At 35.1% G+C, this 18,567-nt stretch overlaps 1 protein-coding gene across 1 annotated transcript in view; it reads right to left on the bottom strand.

Moving 5' to 3' along the window:
- The window catches only part of puf (ubiquitinyl hydrolase 1 puf), a 1,013,305-nt gene that overhangs the window by 321,795 nt on the left and 672,943 nt on the right, over nt 1-18,567 (bottom strand). The window lies entirely within an intron of this gene.

Genomic DNA, 18,567 nt, shown 5'->3' with positions numbered 1-18,567 from the left:
TATTGTTTCTTAGCCGAATGAGAAACTCAAAGAAGTTTCATGCCAAATATAGAAACTATATAAAGTTCGGCAATTCCAAGCATAAGCAAATACCTGGATAGTGCAATATCTGACAAATTTGGTAGTGCAAGCTGAGGCAACTCATAGTAAGGGTCAGGTGGTACACTATCCAGGTATTTGCTTACGTTTGGAATTGCCGAACTTTATATAGTTTCTATATTCGGCATGAAACTCTTTGAGTATCACATTCGGCTAAGAAATAATATGGGATATAATATCCCTTAACTTAAATGAAGATAAAAATATTCTAGATGTCTAGAATAATTACTTTGAAAATTGTTATATAAAACAAAAGTGACAAAACAATGAGTTAGAAAATATTTCAAAAGGAATTTAGTCAAGTATGCATATCAATACTTGTGGTGGGGGGAGGGGGGGGTTAAAAATCAAAAATCTCAAGTTCAGAAAAATAGCTGGAACAGATGATAATTCAGATCTTGTCATAAGATCAAATTCCATATGATTAGAGCAGAGTTCTCATAATACCTATCTAAAAACAAAACAGGGAAGTAAAATGGAATATGAAAATTAAAGAAGAATTTTCCTAATGAGCATTCCTTCCAGATAAGATTTATGCAAGCTATGGAGCATTTTGGAACAGAAACTTGGATTGGGTTCAGGCCTACTATGAGTTTTAAGGATCAGGGTTTTCACTTTAAAGCAGTTGAGAAATGATGGAATATTACCAGTATATGTATTTAAGTTTGTAGTGCTGAAGAAAGGTATATCACAAAGTAAAAAAAGAAAAACTATTCAAAATGCTACAATATACAGACCAATACATAATCTATCTATAAGCTGTAAGTCAGCAGCTAGAACTTAAGGAGGTACAGCAAGATCATTTGATAAAGTTAGGTGCAAGAACAAATGTGAAAATCAATTCTACTGTTATTAACAATGTGGATCAATTCCCGAAGGAAAGTGATGATAATTAAGCCTAATATCAAAATTGGAGATATACTATTCAATTATTTACTTTATATTGACAATGCTATATTTCTCAAAAAATCCCATACAAGTCATCTTCTTTAAATCAATCAAATAACTTGTGTAGCACATTTTGGTGTGAAAAAATCAGCAATAGGAAGATAACATCAACTGCATTCTTGATGAACATACTGAGATGCAATTTTCACTGAAGTTGGCAATTAAATATTGAAATTGATAAACAAAATAAAAAACTGGTATGTGGAGGAACCAGTCGAATAAATGCATATGGATTAAGAGAGAAATTAGACAAAATAATAAGTTAACAGTATACGAGGTGGTATCAAAAAGTTTCAAGACTAGCTCTGTTTACAAGAAATTACTTTATTTATATACGTTTACACACTATCACCTTCAAAATAGTCCCTTTGCATATCAATACAGTGCTCCCAGCATTCTTGCCACTTCTGGAATATGTCCTGGAAGTTTTCTTTTCGAAGCATGTCAAGCACCTTCTGCGATTTGCACTGGATCACCGCAATGGTGTCAAAACGGTGACCTTTGAGCTGGATCTTCATCTTCGGGAAGAGGGCGAAGTCTGCAGGAGCCAAATCTGGCAAGTAGGGTGGGTGTGGAAGTGAGTTCATGTTGTTTCTGCCGAGAAACTCACGTGTGAGGAGAGCTCTGTGACAGGGTGCATTATCGTCGTGGAGCATCCAGTTTTTCGCGCACCACAGATCTGGTCGCTTTCGCCGATGTCCTCCCTCAGACGCCTTAAAACCTGGCAGTAAAACTCACTATTGACAGCTGGCCCCTGAGAACGAATTCTCGATGCACAATGCCACAAATGACGATGATCATGCAATTGGCCGAGCTGTGGACCTTCCTCGCCTTTTTCGGTGGTGGAGATAATGGACTCTTCCACTGAAGACTGTTGCTTCGTCTCGGGGGGGTTTAAAATCAAAAATCTCAAGTTCAGAAAAATAGCTGGAACAAATGATAATTCAGATCTTGTCATAAGATCAAATTCCATATGATTAGAGCAGAGTTCTCATAATACCTATCTAAAAACAAAAAAGGGAAGTAAAATGGAATATGAAAATTAAAGAAGAACTTTCCTTTCTTCTCGATGCACAATGCCGCAAATGTCGAAAAAGACAATGATCATGCAATTGGTCGAGCTGTGGGCCTGCCTCGCCTTTTTCGGTGGTGGAGATGATGGACTCTTCCACTGAAGACTGTTGCTTCGTCTCAGTTTCGTCAAGTTTCGTCACCAGTAATGATCCTCGACATGAAGGAGGGTCATCCACAGCACGCTGGCAGAGTTCTTGGTAGACTTCAATGCGGTGTTCCTTCTGCTCATGAGTCAGCAGCCTGGGGACGAACTTGGCAGCAACATGGTGCATGTTCAAATCACACGTGAGGATTGCCTGGACTGTTCCATATGACACACTGACAATGGCAGCAATGTTGTGGAGTGGTCTCCGACGATCGTCATGCACAAGTTGCCGAATGGTTTCGACATTTTTGGGGATTGAGCTCATTGAAGGTCTTTCTGAGCTGTCATCATCTTCCAGTGATGTTCTTCCGCTCTTGAAGTACGTGTGCCACTCAAAACACCTCGATGACTCATTGCAGCATCGTCGTAAACTTGACGAATCATGTCAAACGTCTCTGTGGCAAATTTGCCCAGTTTCATGCAGAATTTCACATTTGTTCTTTGTTCTAACTTGCTGTCCATGATGAAATTGCAGATGTGGTAATGCAGGTGGTCAGAACATCAGTTGCAGCTCCCGATGTACACAGGACGATGTCTTTTGGCACACTGACTTATGAAGGTAGGTGCTCCCTGTGACTGTGCATGCAGCCTTTTTGCTGCCATCTGTTGGCATGTTACAAACCTAGTTTCAAAACGTTTTGATACTACCTCGAATAAGACAGTTTTCAAATTAGTTTTAACTTACGGATACAAGAGCTGGTTTAGAAATAAAACCCTGTGATCAAAAATTAGATAAATTAGATAATGCTATAGATGGCACCAATGGCAGAATCACATGATAAATGAAGACATTAGATGCTGTTCGTTCAGGAATGTGTGATCGGAGCTAATCTCAGGTGGTATGGTACTGAAGTCCCTTAGAAGATCAAAACCAAACAACATATTAATTGAAGGAAAATCATTTAGGAGAGGTTTATGATAATGTACACTTTTCGTGTTATTTCATTTTATTAGAAAGGTTGAAAACCTGATTGGACATCTCATTCCTAATGAAGACATTAGGAAGGAATTTGATACTGTTAGTTCAAGAATGTGTGAGCAGAGCTAATTCCCAGTGGTATGGTACTGAAGTGTCTTAGAAGATCAAAACATAACAACAGATTAATTTGAAGGAAAATTGTTGAGGGGAAATTTATGATAATGTACATTTCATGTTATTTCATTTTATCAGAAAGAGTTGGAAAGTAACTGTTCAAGCAGACCAAAGAGAAACACTAAAAATAATAGTCTGCTATGCACTAACTTCCACAGCTGATAATGAAACAATAAAAGATTTCTACAAGCAAACAGAAGACAATTTAAAAAAAACAAAAGCAGGTATAGTTCGCCCACTGTTTGTAGGTCCCTGCGTCGCGTCTTTCCAAGAATAGTCGATTCATGCTGAAGGGGAGAAAGAAATGAAGGACGTCCGAATTGGTCGCCAACACGCGAAATCACGTGCTTCATACGCAAAATTTTCCAACTGTTATACAAGCAACATAGTTAACTACAATAATCATAAAAGAGAAGTTAATTTTCCGACCGGTAATAATAAACAACTCATCCCACAATACGGACTGATTACCCCATTATCGGAATGGATTCTCCTTTTTCTGAGATGGGCAGAAGTGTCGAAGGATCTCTAATCAGTGGGCGAACTATACAACAGTATAGGAATTTCAATTCTAAAAATGGTAAAAGCCAGACTGGAGAGAAATATGTAGATCCACGGGTAACAGATAATAGACATGAAAGAGGTGAGCATCTGATAGAGTTTGCTGAAGTGGAAGCTTTATATTATGAGTACATTCTTTAAAAAAGTGTTCAGGGAAGAAGGTAAACGTTATCTCCAAGTAGAGTAACAAGAAATGAAATCGACTAATTATGACAAATTGCAAAACAATCATAAAAATGTTAGAAAATAGGAAAAATGTACTGTAACTCAGATCACAGACTATTAAGAGCTATTATTCATAGAGACAAAAGACAGGAAGCAAAAATATAAGCAATATCAAACCATAACCAAACAATAAAATTCAACAAATAAAGTAATGTAAAACACAGCCAGAATCTGTGACAGAAAAGAATCACAGGAAGCATCTCAGCAAAGAAAATCGTAAACTGCTACATAAAAGAAGAGAGTTAAAAGATTCATGTTCATACTCATTTAGAATATATAATGATTAGCAAGTTAATGAGAATAAAGATACAAGATGATTACACCAAATTGAGAATAAATAAACTACAAGAGGCAGCAGAAGGAAACAAAAGAGCCTAAAAAAAGGGTAGAAATGAAATTAAGGATGAAACAAATAATATATTATCTTAAGTAAACAGAATATCAGGAAAACAAACAGAAGAGAAATAGAAAAAAATCGCCCAGAATTACCATAGTAAGTGCTACTCATCCACGCAAAGTATCACTCCAATAAAGTTAAATGAGTTAAAGAAGCCAAAAATAATGCTGAAAGGGATAGAATAAACAGTCAATAAGATGAAGGTAGACCACCAGGGACAGTGAAATAAAAACAGAAGATATCAAATGAGGAAATATTCTTTATAAAGTTCTACCAACAAGATTCTCTTGGTACTTAAATGAAGATACAATACCTAGGTAATGGATATCACCTAAAACCATCCTCATTCATAAAAAAAGAAGAAAAAGAGAATACTGACAACTACAGACCAAATGTCTCCTATCCCATCTCTACAAAATATGCAAAAGAACCATACTTAATAGAATAAAAAACCACTATATGAAAATGGCAGCAAAGAGCAAGCAGAATTTACAAAAGGGTTCTGTACAATCGATTATATACATACAAAAAAAAAACAAATTAACTAAACAATGCAGAGAATTTCATCTTAAACCTTGTCTGTTTTTTTTTTTTTTTTTTTTATCATAATGCAGTTTTACAGGCACTAAAAGAACAAGGCATTGTTCTTTTAGTGCCTGTAAAACCATATATCAAAACATATATACAGGGAGCAAAACTCACATTACTCTTTTTAATAAATACCTTGAAATACTTCTCAGTAGAGGAGTATGACAAGGTTCTGATATATCATCAACCATCTGAACTATAAATATAATCATAATTATTAAGAGAGACCTCCAGGGAGTCAGGACGTAATGGAGAGAGGCCATATGCTACCCACCAGCTATCATACTTATTCCTGAATTCATTCACATTACTTGCACATGCACCATCCAATGGCAATCCATTTCAATCACGCACCACTCTATGAGAGAAAAATTTAGCTCTCATCCCTTTCTTGATGACATTCATTCTCAACTTCCAAGGATGTCCTCTCATCCTTTCTTCACACTTCATAATATAAAAAATTCCTCTATTGGTATTCTGTAACTTTCAGTAGTCTCAGTCATATCACCCTCTTTCTGCTGTCTTTGTTCCACAAATTCCCAATCTGTCCACATTATCAGTAATCGCAATCCTGATACTGTTTTTAACTTTGAACTTTCCACTGTATCAGAATCACCATGGAAACCAGGAGCTCAAGAATGCCTGCAATAGTCCAAGTTAGGTCTTATCAAGGTTTTATAAAGAAGCAAAATTACTTTCTTATCTTTCCATGTTAAGGTTCATTTCAGCATTGCAATTATCTTCTGGTTGTATTTGCAATCTTTGTTATATGGCCCTTGAACTTCAACTTCCTGATTACAAAATTCCAAGATCCCTAGCCTGATCAGTTTCTTCTAGCATAATCCCACTAATATAATATGACATTGGATCATCCCACCATAGTGCATAACTTTACATTTACTAACATTGAAATGACAATCATTTTCTCATGCCCACAATTCCAACCAATTCAAATCATTCTGCAAGAACCGAATAATAGCCACATTCCTAATTACCCTAATTATGTTTGAATCATCAACAAATAACTCTATGTCACATGTTAAATCCATCCGAATACCATTAATGTATAATTAACTCAATAACAATGTACCAAGGACTGATCCTTGTGGTATGTCACTGATTACCTTAAATATTGCATACACACACATTCCCCATACACTTTTTGATATCTGTCAGTCAGACACCTTCTTTATCCATGCCAATAATCTCATCATCAAATTCCTGACATTTACCTAAAGAGGTGTATAGGATATGATAGTACTACATGAAAAATTTACATCATTACTAACTTCCTATCTACAATTTTCCTCCAAATCGATCTGTTATCTGACAAGACTCCAACATTATACGATCTTATATTTCTGTCTTCTAAGACACTATTTACTGTATCAATCCACCCATATCTTCGTCTTAGTCTGGGTCTTTTTCCTGAAAACCTGGCAGAGAACACTTGTTTTGCTAATCTTTCCTCTCCCATTCTGTTTAAGTGACCATACCACCAGACATTAGCTCTACTAACACATTCCTGGATGCTAACAATGTCAAGTTCTTTCCTAACATCCGCATTTTTAATATGATATTGCCGTTGATGCCATCTGTTCATGCTCCTAATCTTTCTCAGGATTCTAACATCTATGGTCTCTAGTCTTTGGTCAAGTGTTTTATTTCTAATTCAGCTCTCAGATCCATAAGTTAAAATTGGTTTGAACACTGTCTTGTACACAGCTAATTTAGTGTTTTCACTAATATCTCTCTCTTAGTCCATATAAATTTATTCAGTTGACTTCCTACCATACCAGCTGTTGAAAGTTTTTCACTTGGTTATATCATATTATAAATTCAAGTTACCAAGAATTTATATACAGTGGTATCTCACTAATCCGAACCTCTTTAGTCCGAACCCTCCAGTAATCCGAACTGCGGTTTGAAAGAAAAAAAAGTTTTATTTATTACGTATTATTATTTTATGTACTATTAATAATTAAGGATGTAGCATTCTCAGTTGCTGCTGCTTGGGAAGCCATCGAACCTGAGGCAATTTGAGCATCATGGAAAAAAACTGTGGCCTTCTAGAATTTACTAACTATGGTGATACATAAAAAGAAAATTCAAAACGTGCATAATTTGGTTAAAAATATAAATTCAAATGTTGAAATTTCACAAAGAGATGTTACAGAATAGATTTCAGGTAGAACCAAAAGTGAATTCGAAATCAAATCTGATGCTGAAATTATAAATATAAATATGACCCTACAGAATGAATTAGAAGATGATGCTGATGACAAAGGACTCAAAGAATAAAAGTAAAACATGATGAGGCAGTTGACAGTTTTAATATGTGTATTGAATGGGCTAAGCAGAATGATACACCATTCCACAAAATTTTATTGCTAATACAGCTCTGAAAATACAGTATTTTTAAGAAGCATTCGAAAAAAAAGTTTAGCTTCCAAGAAGCAAAAAAAAAAAATCAGTGACTTTTTTTACAAAGAAATAAAACTTCTTTTGTGTTATTTTGTGAAACTTTTTTGTCGGGATACCCTCTTTGTGTTGTGTGCAAGAAAGTGATATTTCTTACGCAAATTAAGTTATGTACTGAACTATGCAATTTTATTAAATCAGAATCCTCAACAATATAGGTACATACAAACTAAATTTTTACTAAAATAAACTACAGTAGCTTTTTTTTCTATCAGTTACTTCATTTATTTACAAAATTAAACTGATGTAACATTAGAATCTGATTATTTCTGTCTTAAACGCTAGTTATTGTTGTCTCTTGGGGGAAAATTCACTAATCCAAACGAGCACAGTTTTTATTAGTTTGGATTAGCGAGATACTACTGTACTTGGTTTAATCCATTATCCGAGTATAAGCAAACAAAGTTTGAACCTGAAGTATCTTTCAGGAGTGTTATGACTTCACATCACTTGCCTTAGTATCCCATAATGCAAAGCACATCTCTTTGCGGACATGTATAATGCTATGCAATATGGGAAGTGTCACTCCTCAGACCAGTTTTGACCTTTATTGAAGTCTCATTAGTGGGAGCCAGACCCAGAGGTGAGATACCAAGGTTGAAGTAATGCAGAAGTCATATTTTCCTATATGAATTGCCTAAAGGTGTCACACCTTATTATTAACATACCCTCGATTAGAGATAGATAGTTGTTGAAAGTTTTTCACTCGGTTATATTATAAATATAATCTCTAATCCAGAGTATTTTAATAATAAGGTATGACACCTTTTGGCAACTCATATAGGAAAATATGACTTCTGCATTATTTCAACCTTGGTTGAAGTAATGCAGCTATCATTACTTCAACCAAGCAGAAATCAAACAGGTATTTGCCATTATTATTAAGCTTAATAATAATGGCAAATTATTATTAGCTTTGCTCTTTTCTCCAAATTTTCTCAAAATATTTTGTTATGTCTGACAATCATTTCCTACTCTGCTATTTAGACCCCCAACAAGGGCCAACTTTTTTTTTTTCATTGTGTCAGCTGCTTTCTCTAAAGCCTTAAAAAATTCCTCCACTTCTACCTTAGTAGAACCTTCTGTGGGACCATAGGCATAAATAAGTCTCATTGTCCAAATCCCCATTCTGATATTTTCTCACATCACTCTACTTGATTGCTTGCCACTCAAGATTAGCCTCATATTTTGTGTTCAATACTATAGCTACACCTTCTTTTCCCTGATTGTCATTGCCTGAATATTACATTTCGCATTTATTGCTCAGAAAAATCCCACCAGATTTGTCTTTTTTGTTTCAGTCAACCCTATTATGTCGATCTGGTACTTATCCAATTCCTCAGCTAGCTCCATTTCTTTGTCATTCTGGCTTCTTATGTTGATAGTACTGATCTTGAACTCTGGTGATATTGTGTTGGGGTGTGTTTTTTAGGATTTGTTCCAGTAGCTTACTTTTCACTGTTCGGCCTAGTTCCCTGGCAAAAACAACGGGGCCTTGTTTAATTGAGCGACGCCCCAGCTGGCATGAAATTCTGTCATGTTGTACCATCATTTTATATTGTGGTTTAAGCCAATAAGAATACAATATGGTTAACTAAATCAAAAATTGCCAGTCCATTCTCGTTTATTCAGTATCCAGGTAGATACCTAACAGGGTGCACCACGAGAAGATGAAGAATGGACATTAGATCAGAAGCCCTGGTCAGTTCTCCACATTCTTTTACAACCTATGTTTTCTCCCTTTAATCTTTAAGCACCCCATGCGAATAATCTATAATGTAATTCCATATTATACAATTTATACAACAGTCTTCCATGCTGCATTCTAATAAAAGCCTTAGCAAAATCCAAAAGTAACATGGTATCCACTCCCCTCATCTAACTCAATGGTAACATGATTATAGAATGTGACAAGTTGCTGAAACATGACCTTCCCTTAGTAAACCATTGCTGTTCACTGCAAAGTAGAGACTCTCTGTCAATTCATTTCTGAATGCAAGTCCTGACAAACTTTTCCAAATTCTTCCACACCACTCCAGCAATACTGAGATGTCAATATTTGAATACATCAGTCTTTGCACCATCCTGATGCAATGAGATTACCAGCTACTCTTTCCACCCCTGTGGAATCTTCTCCATTCTGAGACGTAAATTCTACAGCTGGGTTAAAGGAATAGCCAATTCAGTGAACACTCTTTTAGCATCCGTGCTGATAACCAATCAGTCCCAATATGCTGAATTCTTATTTAGTTTGTGCAATAGCTCCAATATTCCTCCTCCTCGCACACCTGAGTTTCTTAATCCAGTGAATAATTCATCATAATTTCCTGCTTTATAGTTCAGCATGTAACCTTTTCTGAATGGAACATTATAAACCTTGTCACTTCTCAAGCAAATACAGCATCATCACTATCATCAATCAGAGGCAGAAGAGTAACAACTTTAATTGAAATTAAAGTTGTTACCCTCTCTGATACTACAATCAGATCTAACATTCTTTGGCATGCTGCTTGAGGAATTTGTCTTTTTCATATAGCTTCCTCAGTGACAGGGTGCAGCACCATGTCCTTCCAGTTCTTTCTGTTGGTGACTTTCCTTTTTGTTTCTGCATAGCAGAAACATAAAGGATGTGATCCTATCCATGATCTTATATCTTCAAACCACATCCTTTGTTTTTTGCCTCTTAATCCTTTTCCCATAATTTTTTCTTCTAAAAACTGTTAGTATCCTCTGTCCTGCTGAACCTCTGAGTACATGTCCAGCCAATCTCATCTTTCTCTGGGTCATTTCCTGTAATAAAGATCTCTGTGTTCTCATTCTCTACAGGACATCCATATTTGTCACATGTTCTGTCCATGGGATTTTCAGAGCTCTCCTACAGCACCACATTTCAAAGGCCATTATCTGTTGCCTTACTCTCTTTTTGAATATCCAGGTCTCACTTCCATATGTGAAAATTGGTCACACTAATGTTCTTATCATTCTTTTCTTTGTCTCAATACTCATAGAACTTCTGAGCAGATCTTTATTTTTCCAGAATGCATCTTTAGCTATGGGTGTTCTTATTTTTATTTCTTTATCTTGCTTTCCATCTGCAGTAAGGTAAGTGCCTAAATATTTCTATTCTGTCGTATGTTCAATTTTCATATTGTTTATGAATATTTCTGGCTCGGATCTGCATTCCTTTGAGATTTTCATAAATTTGGTCTTTTTTGCATTTATATCTATTCCAAATTCTTTACCTTCTTCAATTAGTAGCTGCAGTAATTTGATTAATTTGTTTAAGTTTTCTGCTATTAGAATAGCATCATCAGCATATCTAAGATTGTTGTATTTTATACCATTGATACTAATTCCTAATTTTCATTTTTCAATTTTTTTCATCACTGTCTCACTATAGATATTAAATAGATTTGGTGAAAGGATACAACCTTGTCTAACTCCTCTTTTTATTTTCACTTCAGAAGTCTCAGAGTTAAACAGCTGCATTCTCTGTTTGGTGTAAATCATTTTTATAATCTTAAGTACATGATCTTCCATGTCTAATTTATCTAATATATTGAACATTTTATTATGTTTTACCCAGTCAAAAGCCTTCTGAAAGTCTATGAAGCATATGTAAATGTTCCTATTTCAAGTGATCTTTCTATTAGTATTTTTAGTTCCAGGATATCATTAATGGTTCCCATTCCTCTTCTGAAGCCTTTCTGAATTCACTACTGCTTATAGCTCTTTTAATTTGTTTGTTAACGATGGTTAAAATAATTTTAGATGCAAGGGATATTAAGCTCACAGTTCTGTAATCCTCACAATTTTGTGCATTACATTTCTTTGGAATTGGTATGCAAATAGATGTTGTAAAAACTTCAGGTAATTGTATTGTTTTATAGATGTCCTGAATGGATTCCACTAAATAGTTATTATTGCCATTTAAAACTTTCAGCAGCTCAGCTGGAATATTATCACACCCAGGGGATTTATTATTAGGAAGATTCTTAATTACATGTTCTACCTCCTTTCTTGTGGGTAGGGTGGTATTTGTTGTTACGTTTAAGATGTTGTGAATCATCTAACATGTTACCATTATCATCATCATCATAGAAATCTGATAAGTACTCCACCCATCTTCCATTTATCTTTTCCTTATCAATGAGTATGTTTCTATCTGTGTCCTTGATGTTATTAGACTGTGTAAGTTTTGTTTTTCCATTAAGTTCTTTCACTTCCAAGAATGCTTCTCTGGTTCTGTTCCTATTTTGTAATTCTTCTATCTCAGTGAACTGCCTATTTATCCAGTTTTCTTTCAATTTTTTACACAACTGTTTGATTCTTTCATCCAAAGTTTTATATCTTAACCTTTCTTCTTCATTTGCTTCTCTTTTCCATATTCTTCTTTCATCAATAAGGTTGATTACCTTTTGAGTTATCCATGGTTTTTTCTTTCTTTCTTCTTGTTTATTGATGTGGTTTTTAGAAGATGTTATGATAGCTGCTTGTAGTCTATTCCACTGAGAAATTGTCTGACAACAACTAAATAAATTCAGTTTATTCTTCTCATGAAATTTCACTACTACAAAATCAATGTTCGGATAATTCAAGTCCACCATTATGATTACTCGTTTGATATCTATCATCTTCATTCAGTGATGCATTTTTTTTTTTTTTTTGTCAGTAGTAACCAATCCACTAGGTCTGTAACAACACCCCAATATGTATTTGATCTTGTTAGACTCCACCTCACACCAGATGGCTTCAAACTAACTGCCACATGAAAAACAGTTACTAGCATTACAGTCATTGTCTCAACTCTAACTGGATTCAAGTCATCCAATATAATTAGCAGCACACTTCTCCTCTCTTGTCTTTCTTCCTAAAAATGCTGTATACTTAACATCTGATACCAGTTAGTCTGTCTTACTCTAACAGCCAGATCTCACTAATGCTTACAATCTGAGGTCCCAATATGAGGGTGGTCTGAAAAGTTCTCAGCCTAACAATGAAAAAACGAATTTATAATTTCAAAATTATTTTTATTTTTCAACATAATCTCCTTTAAGACTAATATATTTATTCTAGCGATGTTCTACCACCATTATCACTTCCCTGTAGCGGTCCACAGTAAGTTCTGCAAAACACCCCTCTAGAGCTGTAATCATCTCTTGATTCGAAGAAAAAAGGCGACCAGCAAGGAAGAGTTTTAGTTTTGGGAACAGATAGAAGTCAGAGGGAGCCAAATCTGGAGAATAGGGTGGATGTTCCAACAATTCATAGTGCAGATCCCTTAATTTTCCCATTACCAAAACACCTTTGTGGTCAGGTGCATTGTCCTGATGAAAGATGATTTTCTTTTCTCAAGAATCTTTACGTCTAGTTTGGTTAAAAGATTGGAATAATATTTCCCAGTTATTGCTTTACCCTTTTTCAAGATAATTAATAAACAAAATGCCTATGGCATCCCAAAACACCAATGGCATGTCTTTTCCTGCTGATGGAACTGACTTTGTCTTCTTTGGTGCAGAACAACTGGCTTCTATCCACTGTTTTGACTGCTATTTGGATTCTGGTGTGTGTGTAAAAGTGAATCCATGTCCCATCCATAGTAATAAATTGATGCACAAAATCAGTTTTATTCTTGTTAAAATGCTCCAAGCACTGTTCGGAGATTTTCATGCGAATGTGTTTTTGATCTGCTATGAGCAAGCACAGCCCCCCATCTTGTGCAAAGCTTTTTCATTTGTAATTCTTCATGCATAACATATCCTACACATTCTTTTGAAATGCCTATAGTCTCAGCAATTTCATGCTCTTGGACTCGTTGGTCATCCAATACCATATCGTGCACTTGATCAATGATTTCTGGTATTGTTACACTTTTTGGACGTTCTTCAAGTGGATCATCTTCAAGGCTGGTATGGCCATATTTAAACTCAGCAGCCCATTTCTTAATTGCCAAAAATGAAGAAGAGTGCCCATAAACTTTTATGAACTTCGAATGAATTTCTTTTGATGTTAAATCTTCTTTTGCAAAGAATTTTATAACCTCACGATACTCAATTTTATCCATTTCAAGGGATACAGACAACACTTTTGCTTCAGACAGCTGTATAAAACAAACTACTTGATAGAATGACTTGCAATTTCACATAGATGCTTATGAAAAAATAAATTAGCACAGATGTACCAACTAAGAAAAAAAAAAAAAATCTTGACGATAGTGTTGCGTTCTATGGTCGAGGCAGAGAACTTTTCGACCACCCAAGTATATTGATCAAGTTAACAAACTCTACAAACTCTACCCCCCTGTATTTCTTATATTCCTAGCATTTGTATACAGACATAACCTACGTGCATGCTTGTATGCCGTTCTCTGTGACACAGTTGGAAAACTGAGAGATCTCTGTTCTCATCTAATGCCTCCCTTCTGCAGAGATCTTTGCATATGCTTGATAGGTCCAAACCAAATAAACACGAAATTATTCTCTCCTCATAATCTCATAATGCCCATTCCCATCATTAGCACAGTTACATAACATTTTAAGTCTCACACACACACACACACACACACACACACACACACACACACACACACACACACACACACACACCTTCCACCCATTATAATTTAGTTGTCCTGATTCTATTTGTTAGGCCTCATACCAATCAACGGTTTTTCAAGATTCCTGATACCAGACGCATTCAAGTGTATGCTCTCCATCTTATTCTTATGCAAATCTGTTTTTCACTGAAACTCACTTTACATATCCAAACATTTGCATCCATTCCTTCTACACAGTCTATGCATCTAATTGTTTACCATCACAGCTCTTCTTTTTAATTCATTTCTATCAAATCTAGATAATATACTTACAATTTTCACTTTTACTTTTTCTCTTGCTTCTTCCAACAACCTTCAAATCCTCTCCCATACTGAACTTATCAATAGTAAAGTTGTGCATGCCTACTAAAGTTATAATCTCTTTTGCTTTTCTTTCTTTTTTCTTTTCAAATGAATGTGCTATATTTTTAATTTCTGCTCCAGGAAAACTTGAAACAAATTCAATGGCATGTTTTATGATAGCGTCAGCATACCAAATAATATATTTCTTTTTACAATTAACATTACCTATCTGATTTGCTTGATGCACTAACTTACCTGATTCCATGCTTTGCTGTTTCTCATTTTGCTGCTTAATTTTCTTATCCTCCCTATGTTCCTTTAAATGCGACTTGATTTTCTGTAATTGCTGCATTGTCTATCTATTAACTGCTTTAATTTTGTGATACTGGAGTTTAAATCATGTTCAATATTCTCTTTAGCAGGACAAGCCTTCCTGTTCTGACTTCGCTGTTCTTGTTAGCATTTTGATTTTTGTGCATTTTTGGCATAATTTTCCTACCTTCTACTAGGGTTAACTTCTTGTATAAATACTGTGATTACAAACAACACTGGACTGCTTTCTACAAAATGCAGCCTGTAAATTCTCTAATGTTGAATGAAATAGATTGCACTGTAGAATGGCAGGATTACAAATCCACTCTGACAAGACAGAGTGGATGAAACATGAATACTGTCATGGGCAGCAAATCAAATTGCAAAATAAAGTTGTAAACAAAACTATATTTATTTTGGACAAACAATCAAAATGGGCAATAATATATCAGATAAAATAAATATATGCAAAAGGGCTGCTTGGGAAGCTTTTATACAGAAAAAAAGACACTATCACATATCAAAAAATAGATATCAAAATAAGAACGAACCTTTTTAACATATTATTCTACCAGCAATGGCCTACAGCAGAGAGAGAGAGAGGGAACACAACAAAGGAGGAAGAACAAAGCCTAATAACTAAATAAAGGGCAACAGAAAGAAGAGCCTATAATATAAGCAAGAAAGATCATATAAAACACACTGATATAAGAAAAAAAATGAAAAAAAAAAAAATTCAAAGATGTGGTAGGTGCTATCTATAACAACAAAAACAGATGGGCAGGGCATATTGCATGCACAAAAGACAGCAGATGGATTTCAAGAATAACAGACTAGTATATGAGACACATTAAAAGCAAACCTGATAAACTACCTAGGAAATGAGAAGATCCTACATTAACACACTGAGTCCTAGACCTACTGGACTTAAAGAACCCTGTGTCCTGATCATTTTTAGCTCTATTTAAAAATTTACTGTGCAGTATTTCTATGGAATATCCAAATAATTATTTTTTGCCTTTTAGTTAGCATCTTTAACAATTAATTGGAACAAAAATTTTAGTTACACATGTGGTATGGGCTCCAGAAACATGTAAGAAATCAAGGTTTTTGAAAAAAATAATAAGTTAATTTTTTATTAGTTTGTACTTATATTTACTTCTTTAGTGTTCAAAATTCAACAAATTCAGTCAAAATATTGCTTAGATGTTACATAAATAATGAAAATTATAAATAAAATTTATGTGTTATTATTATGATGAAAATATAATTTTCCATAGGGGTGTACTTCATTATAATTATCTGCTATTGGCCACAAAAGTCGAGTGATAAATTATTGAATTAGGCCATCCAGTTTTCGAAATGCTATGACCTCGCATGCGATCATGAACATGACTTGCTGGACTGCCTCGAATTTGGTCACCCCCTCGTTTGAAGTTCTGAATCACTGTCGCTTCACTTAGAGCTCACATTTGTGGAGAGATCTGCTTCCTCTTGTTCTGGATCACTGTCTGCCCAATCATCTAATTCAGATCCTTCATTATCGAGTATTTCCTCAAGCATTTATTCTAATTTGAGGTCACTCAAGAACCATTTTACCCCCCTGCTTTGGGCACCACTGGGTCCTGGTCTGTCCATGGTGACAGAGAAATTCAAACTGATCTCTCAGGTCACAAGAAGAGAATCATGAATCCCTTATATTGTTTAGATTGGAGCAGCCAGAGTTATGATGGCATGATGTAATATAAACATGAACATGTGTGATCGTACATGACACAGATAATGGGCAGGTGTTACGATATACTAATATAAATTCCATTTTTTATTGATAAAAGTCAACCATCCTCATGGATAATGAAGCTGAAGGTTCAAATTTAACTACAGTGCAGTCTGATAATGAATTTCAAGCATATATTATTATTTTTGGAATTTTTAATTTAGCAATATATACATCGATGGGATTCTGGGTTCACGCACGAACGATATATACTTACATCAATAGGACTCAAATCAAAAGTGTTAAAGTCAATAGGAGGGAAATGGAGGAGATTGGCTCATGACAGAAAAAGTTGGAATCTTTGTGACTTGCAGTCAAGGAGAAACCAAGTCAACAAACGAAAACTGAGAAGCAAGGTCCATCATGGATCACTTAAAAAACTTTTCAAGTACTACTATCATAGTATTCTGTATACCCCCCCCCCGCCCCTTGAGGGCACATAAGAATTTAATGAGTATGATTATATTAATCTCCATGAGAGGTTGCAGAATCTACTATACACTAGTGTCATGTGTGGACAAAGGTTAGGAAAAAAAAGAAAACCTGATGATATTCTTCATAAGCAGCTGGCAGATCTTAACAATTTTGCAGATGTAAAATTGAGCAATTTTCCTCACAAAGTGATTCCTAACAATTTTACGTCTGTAAAATTGTTAGGAATCACTTTGTGGGGAAAACTGTTCTAAAGAACAGATGAAGATGGAATCAAAGAAGAAAAGTGCAACTAGCTTTGGTGAGCTGCAGTTTCACACATATCTTTTCCTCACAGAAATCTCAATATGGATGATGACCACTCAGGTGATCACTTAATGGTGACTCTCAACAAATGGAGGGAGAATGAACACACCCTTTATAATAACATCCTCTGATGTGATGATCACATCTAAGATTTGATCCTCATATGCTCTCCATTTCTTTCTTGTTTATGAAGTTGTTCCTCAAAAATTTAAGAAATTCATTCTTTTTATCCATATATTGGCTTTTCATTCTGGGCTATGTTACCATAACTAAATCACCTATGAGGATCAAGCTTTTGTTACTTGCCAGGTGACTAATTTGAAAAATTTACATTTCCTTGTCACTATCCTGCACATTTTACCCAGAACACACACCGTATTGCCTCAAATCCACAACTATTTCTTCCTTTGCACTTTGCAATGTGAGCATAATTCTGCAATCATCAACAGTATTCTCTCCTCCACTTTTCTATCTTCATGAAAAATACCATATACCAACAATTTCTATCCTCATCCTAGCTTCACGTAGGTCTCACTTATTCCAGCAATGTCTAAGTGAATGAACTTGATTAATTTTGTCTTCCTTATTTCTGATACTCCTTATTTTCATAAACAAGCAGGGAAATCACTTTTAGATCTTTAACCCAGTGCATCTCTCAGATATGAGTCCTCTACACCTGCCCTGGACTCTTTATCATCACCTATCCCATAATTTTATCCATCATTCCTTTATTGAATGTCCCTTCCATATTCTGTACTGTTTCCAAAATCCACCTTTCTCATGTTATACTTCCTATCCACCCCAACTCTCTTCTTTCCCTCTGTCTTGCTTTCCAGTTCTCTCATTCTTCTCTTTCTCTTATCTCTCCATTTGAAAGCACATTCTCAGTCTCCTCTATCTGTTCTACTCTCCTTTTCTTCCACATCACCTCTTACTTCCTCATACCTTTTGTTAATCAGTTCAATTTCATTTTCTTATGAGAAATGAACTGCAGTTAAATCCATTTAACTACAGTTCATCTCTCTCTCTCTCATACAATTTCATTCACTCTTCAAATAAGAAGTAGACACAGACTGGAGAACAGATCGCATTATATATGACTTCCTATGTTATCAGACCACACTTTCTAGATTGTTTATGGTAGAGATATAGAAATGATATTGTGTGTCAAATGCATATTAAAGAAGTGAGTAATCTACATCAGCAAATAATCATTGCCTGCAGTTTATTC

Source organism: Typopeltis vanoorti, chromosome 10 (genome assembly GCF_054136105.1).
Source record: "Typopeltis vanoorti isolate ZY-2024b chromosome 10, IOZ_Tvanoo_1.0, whole genome shotgun sequence".
In the NCBI taxonomy this organism is placed as follows: domain Eukaryota; kingdom Metazoa; phylum Arthropoda; class Arachnida; order Uropygi; family Thelyphonidae; genus Typopeltis; species Typopeltis vanoorti.
The sequence above is the reverse complement of the archived record's forward strand: the minus strand, read 5'-3'. Positions and strand labels throughout refer to the sequence as shown.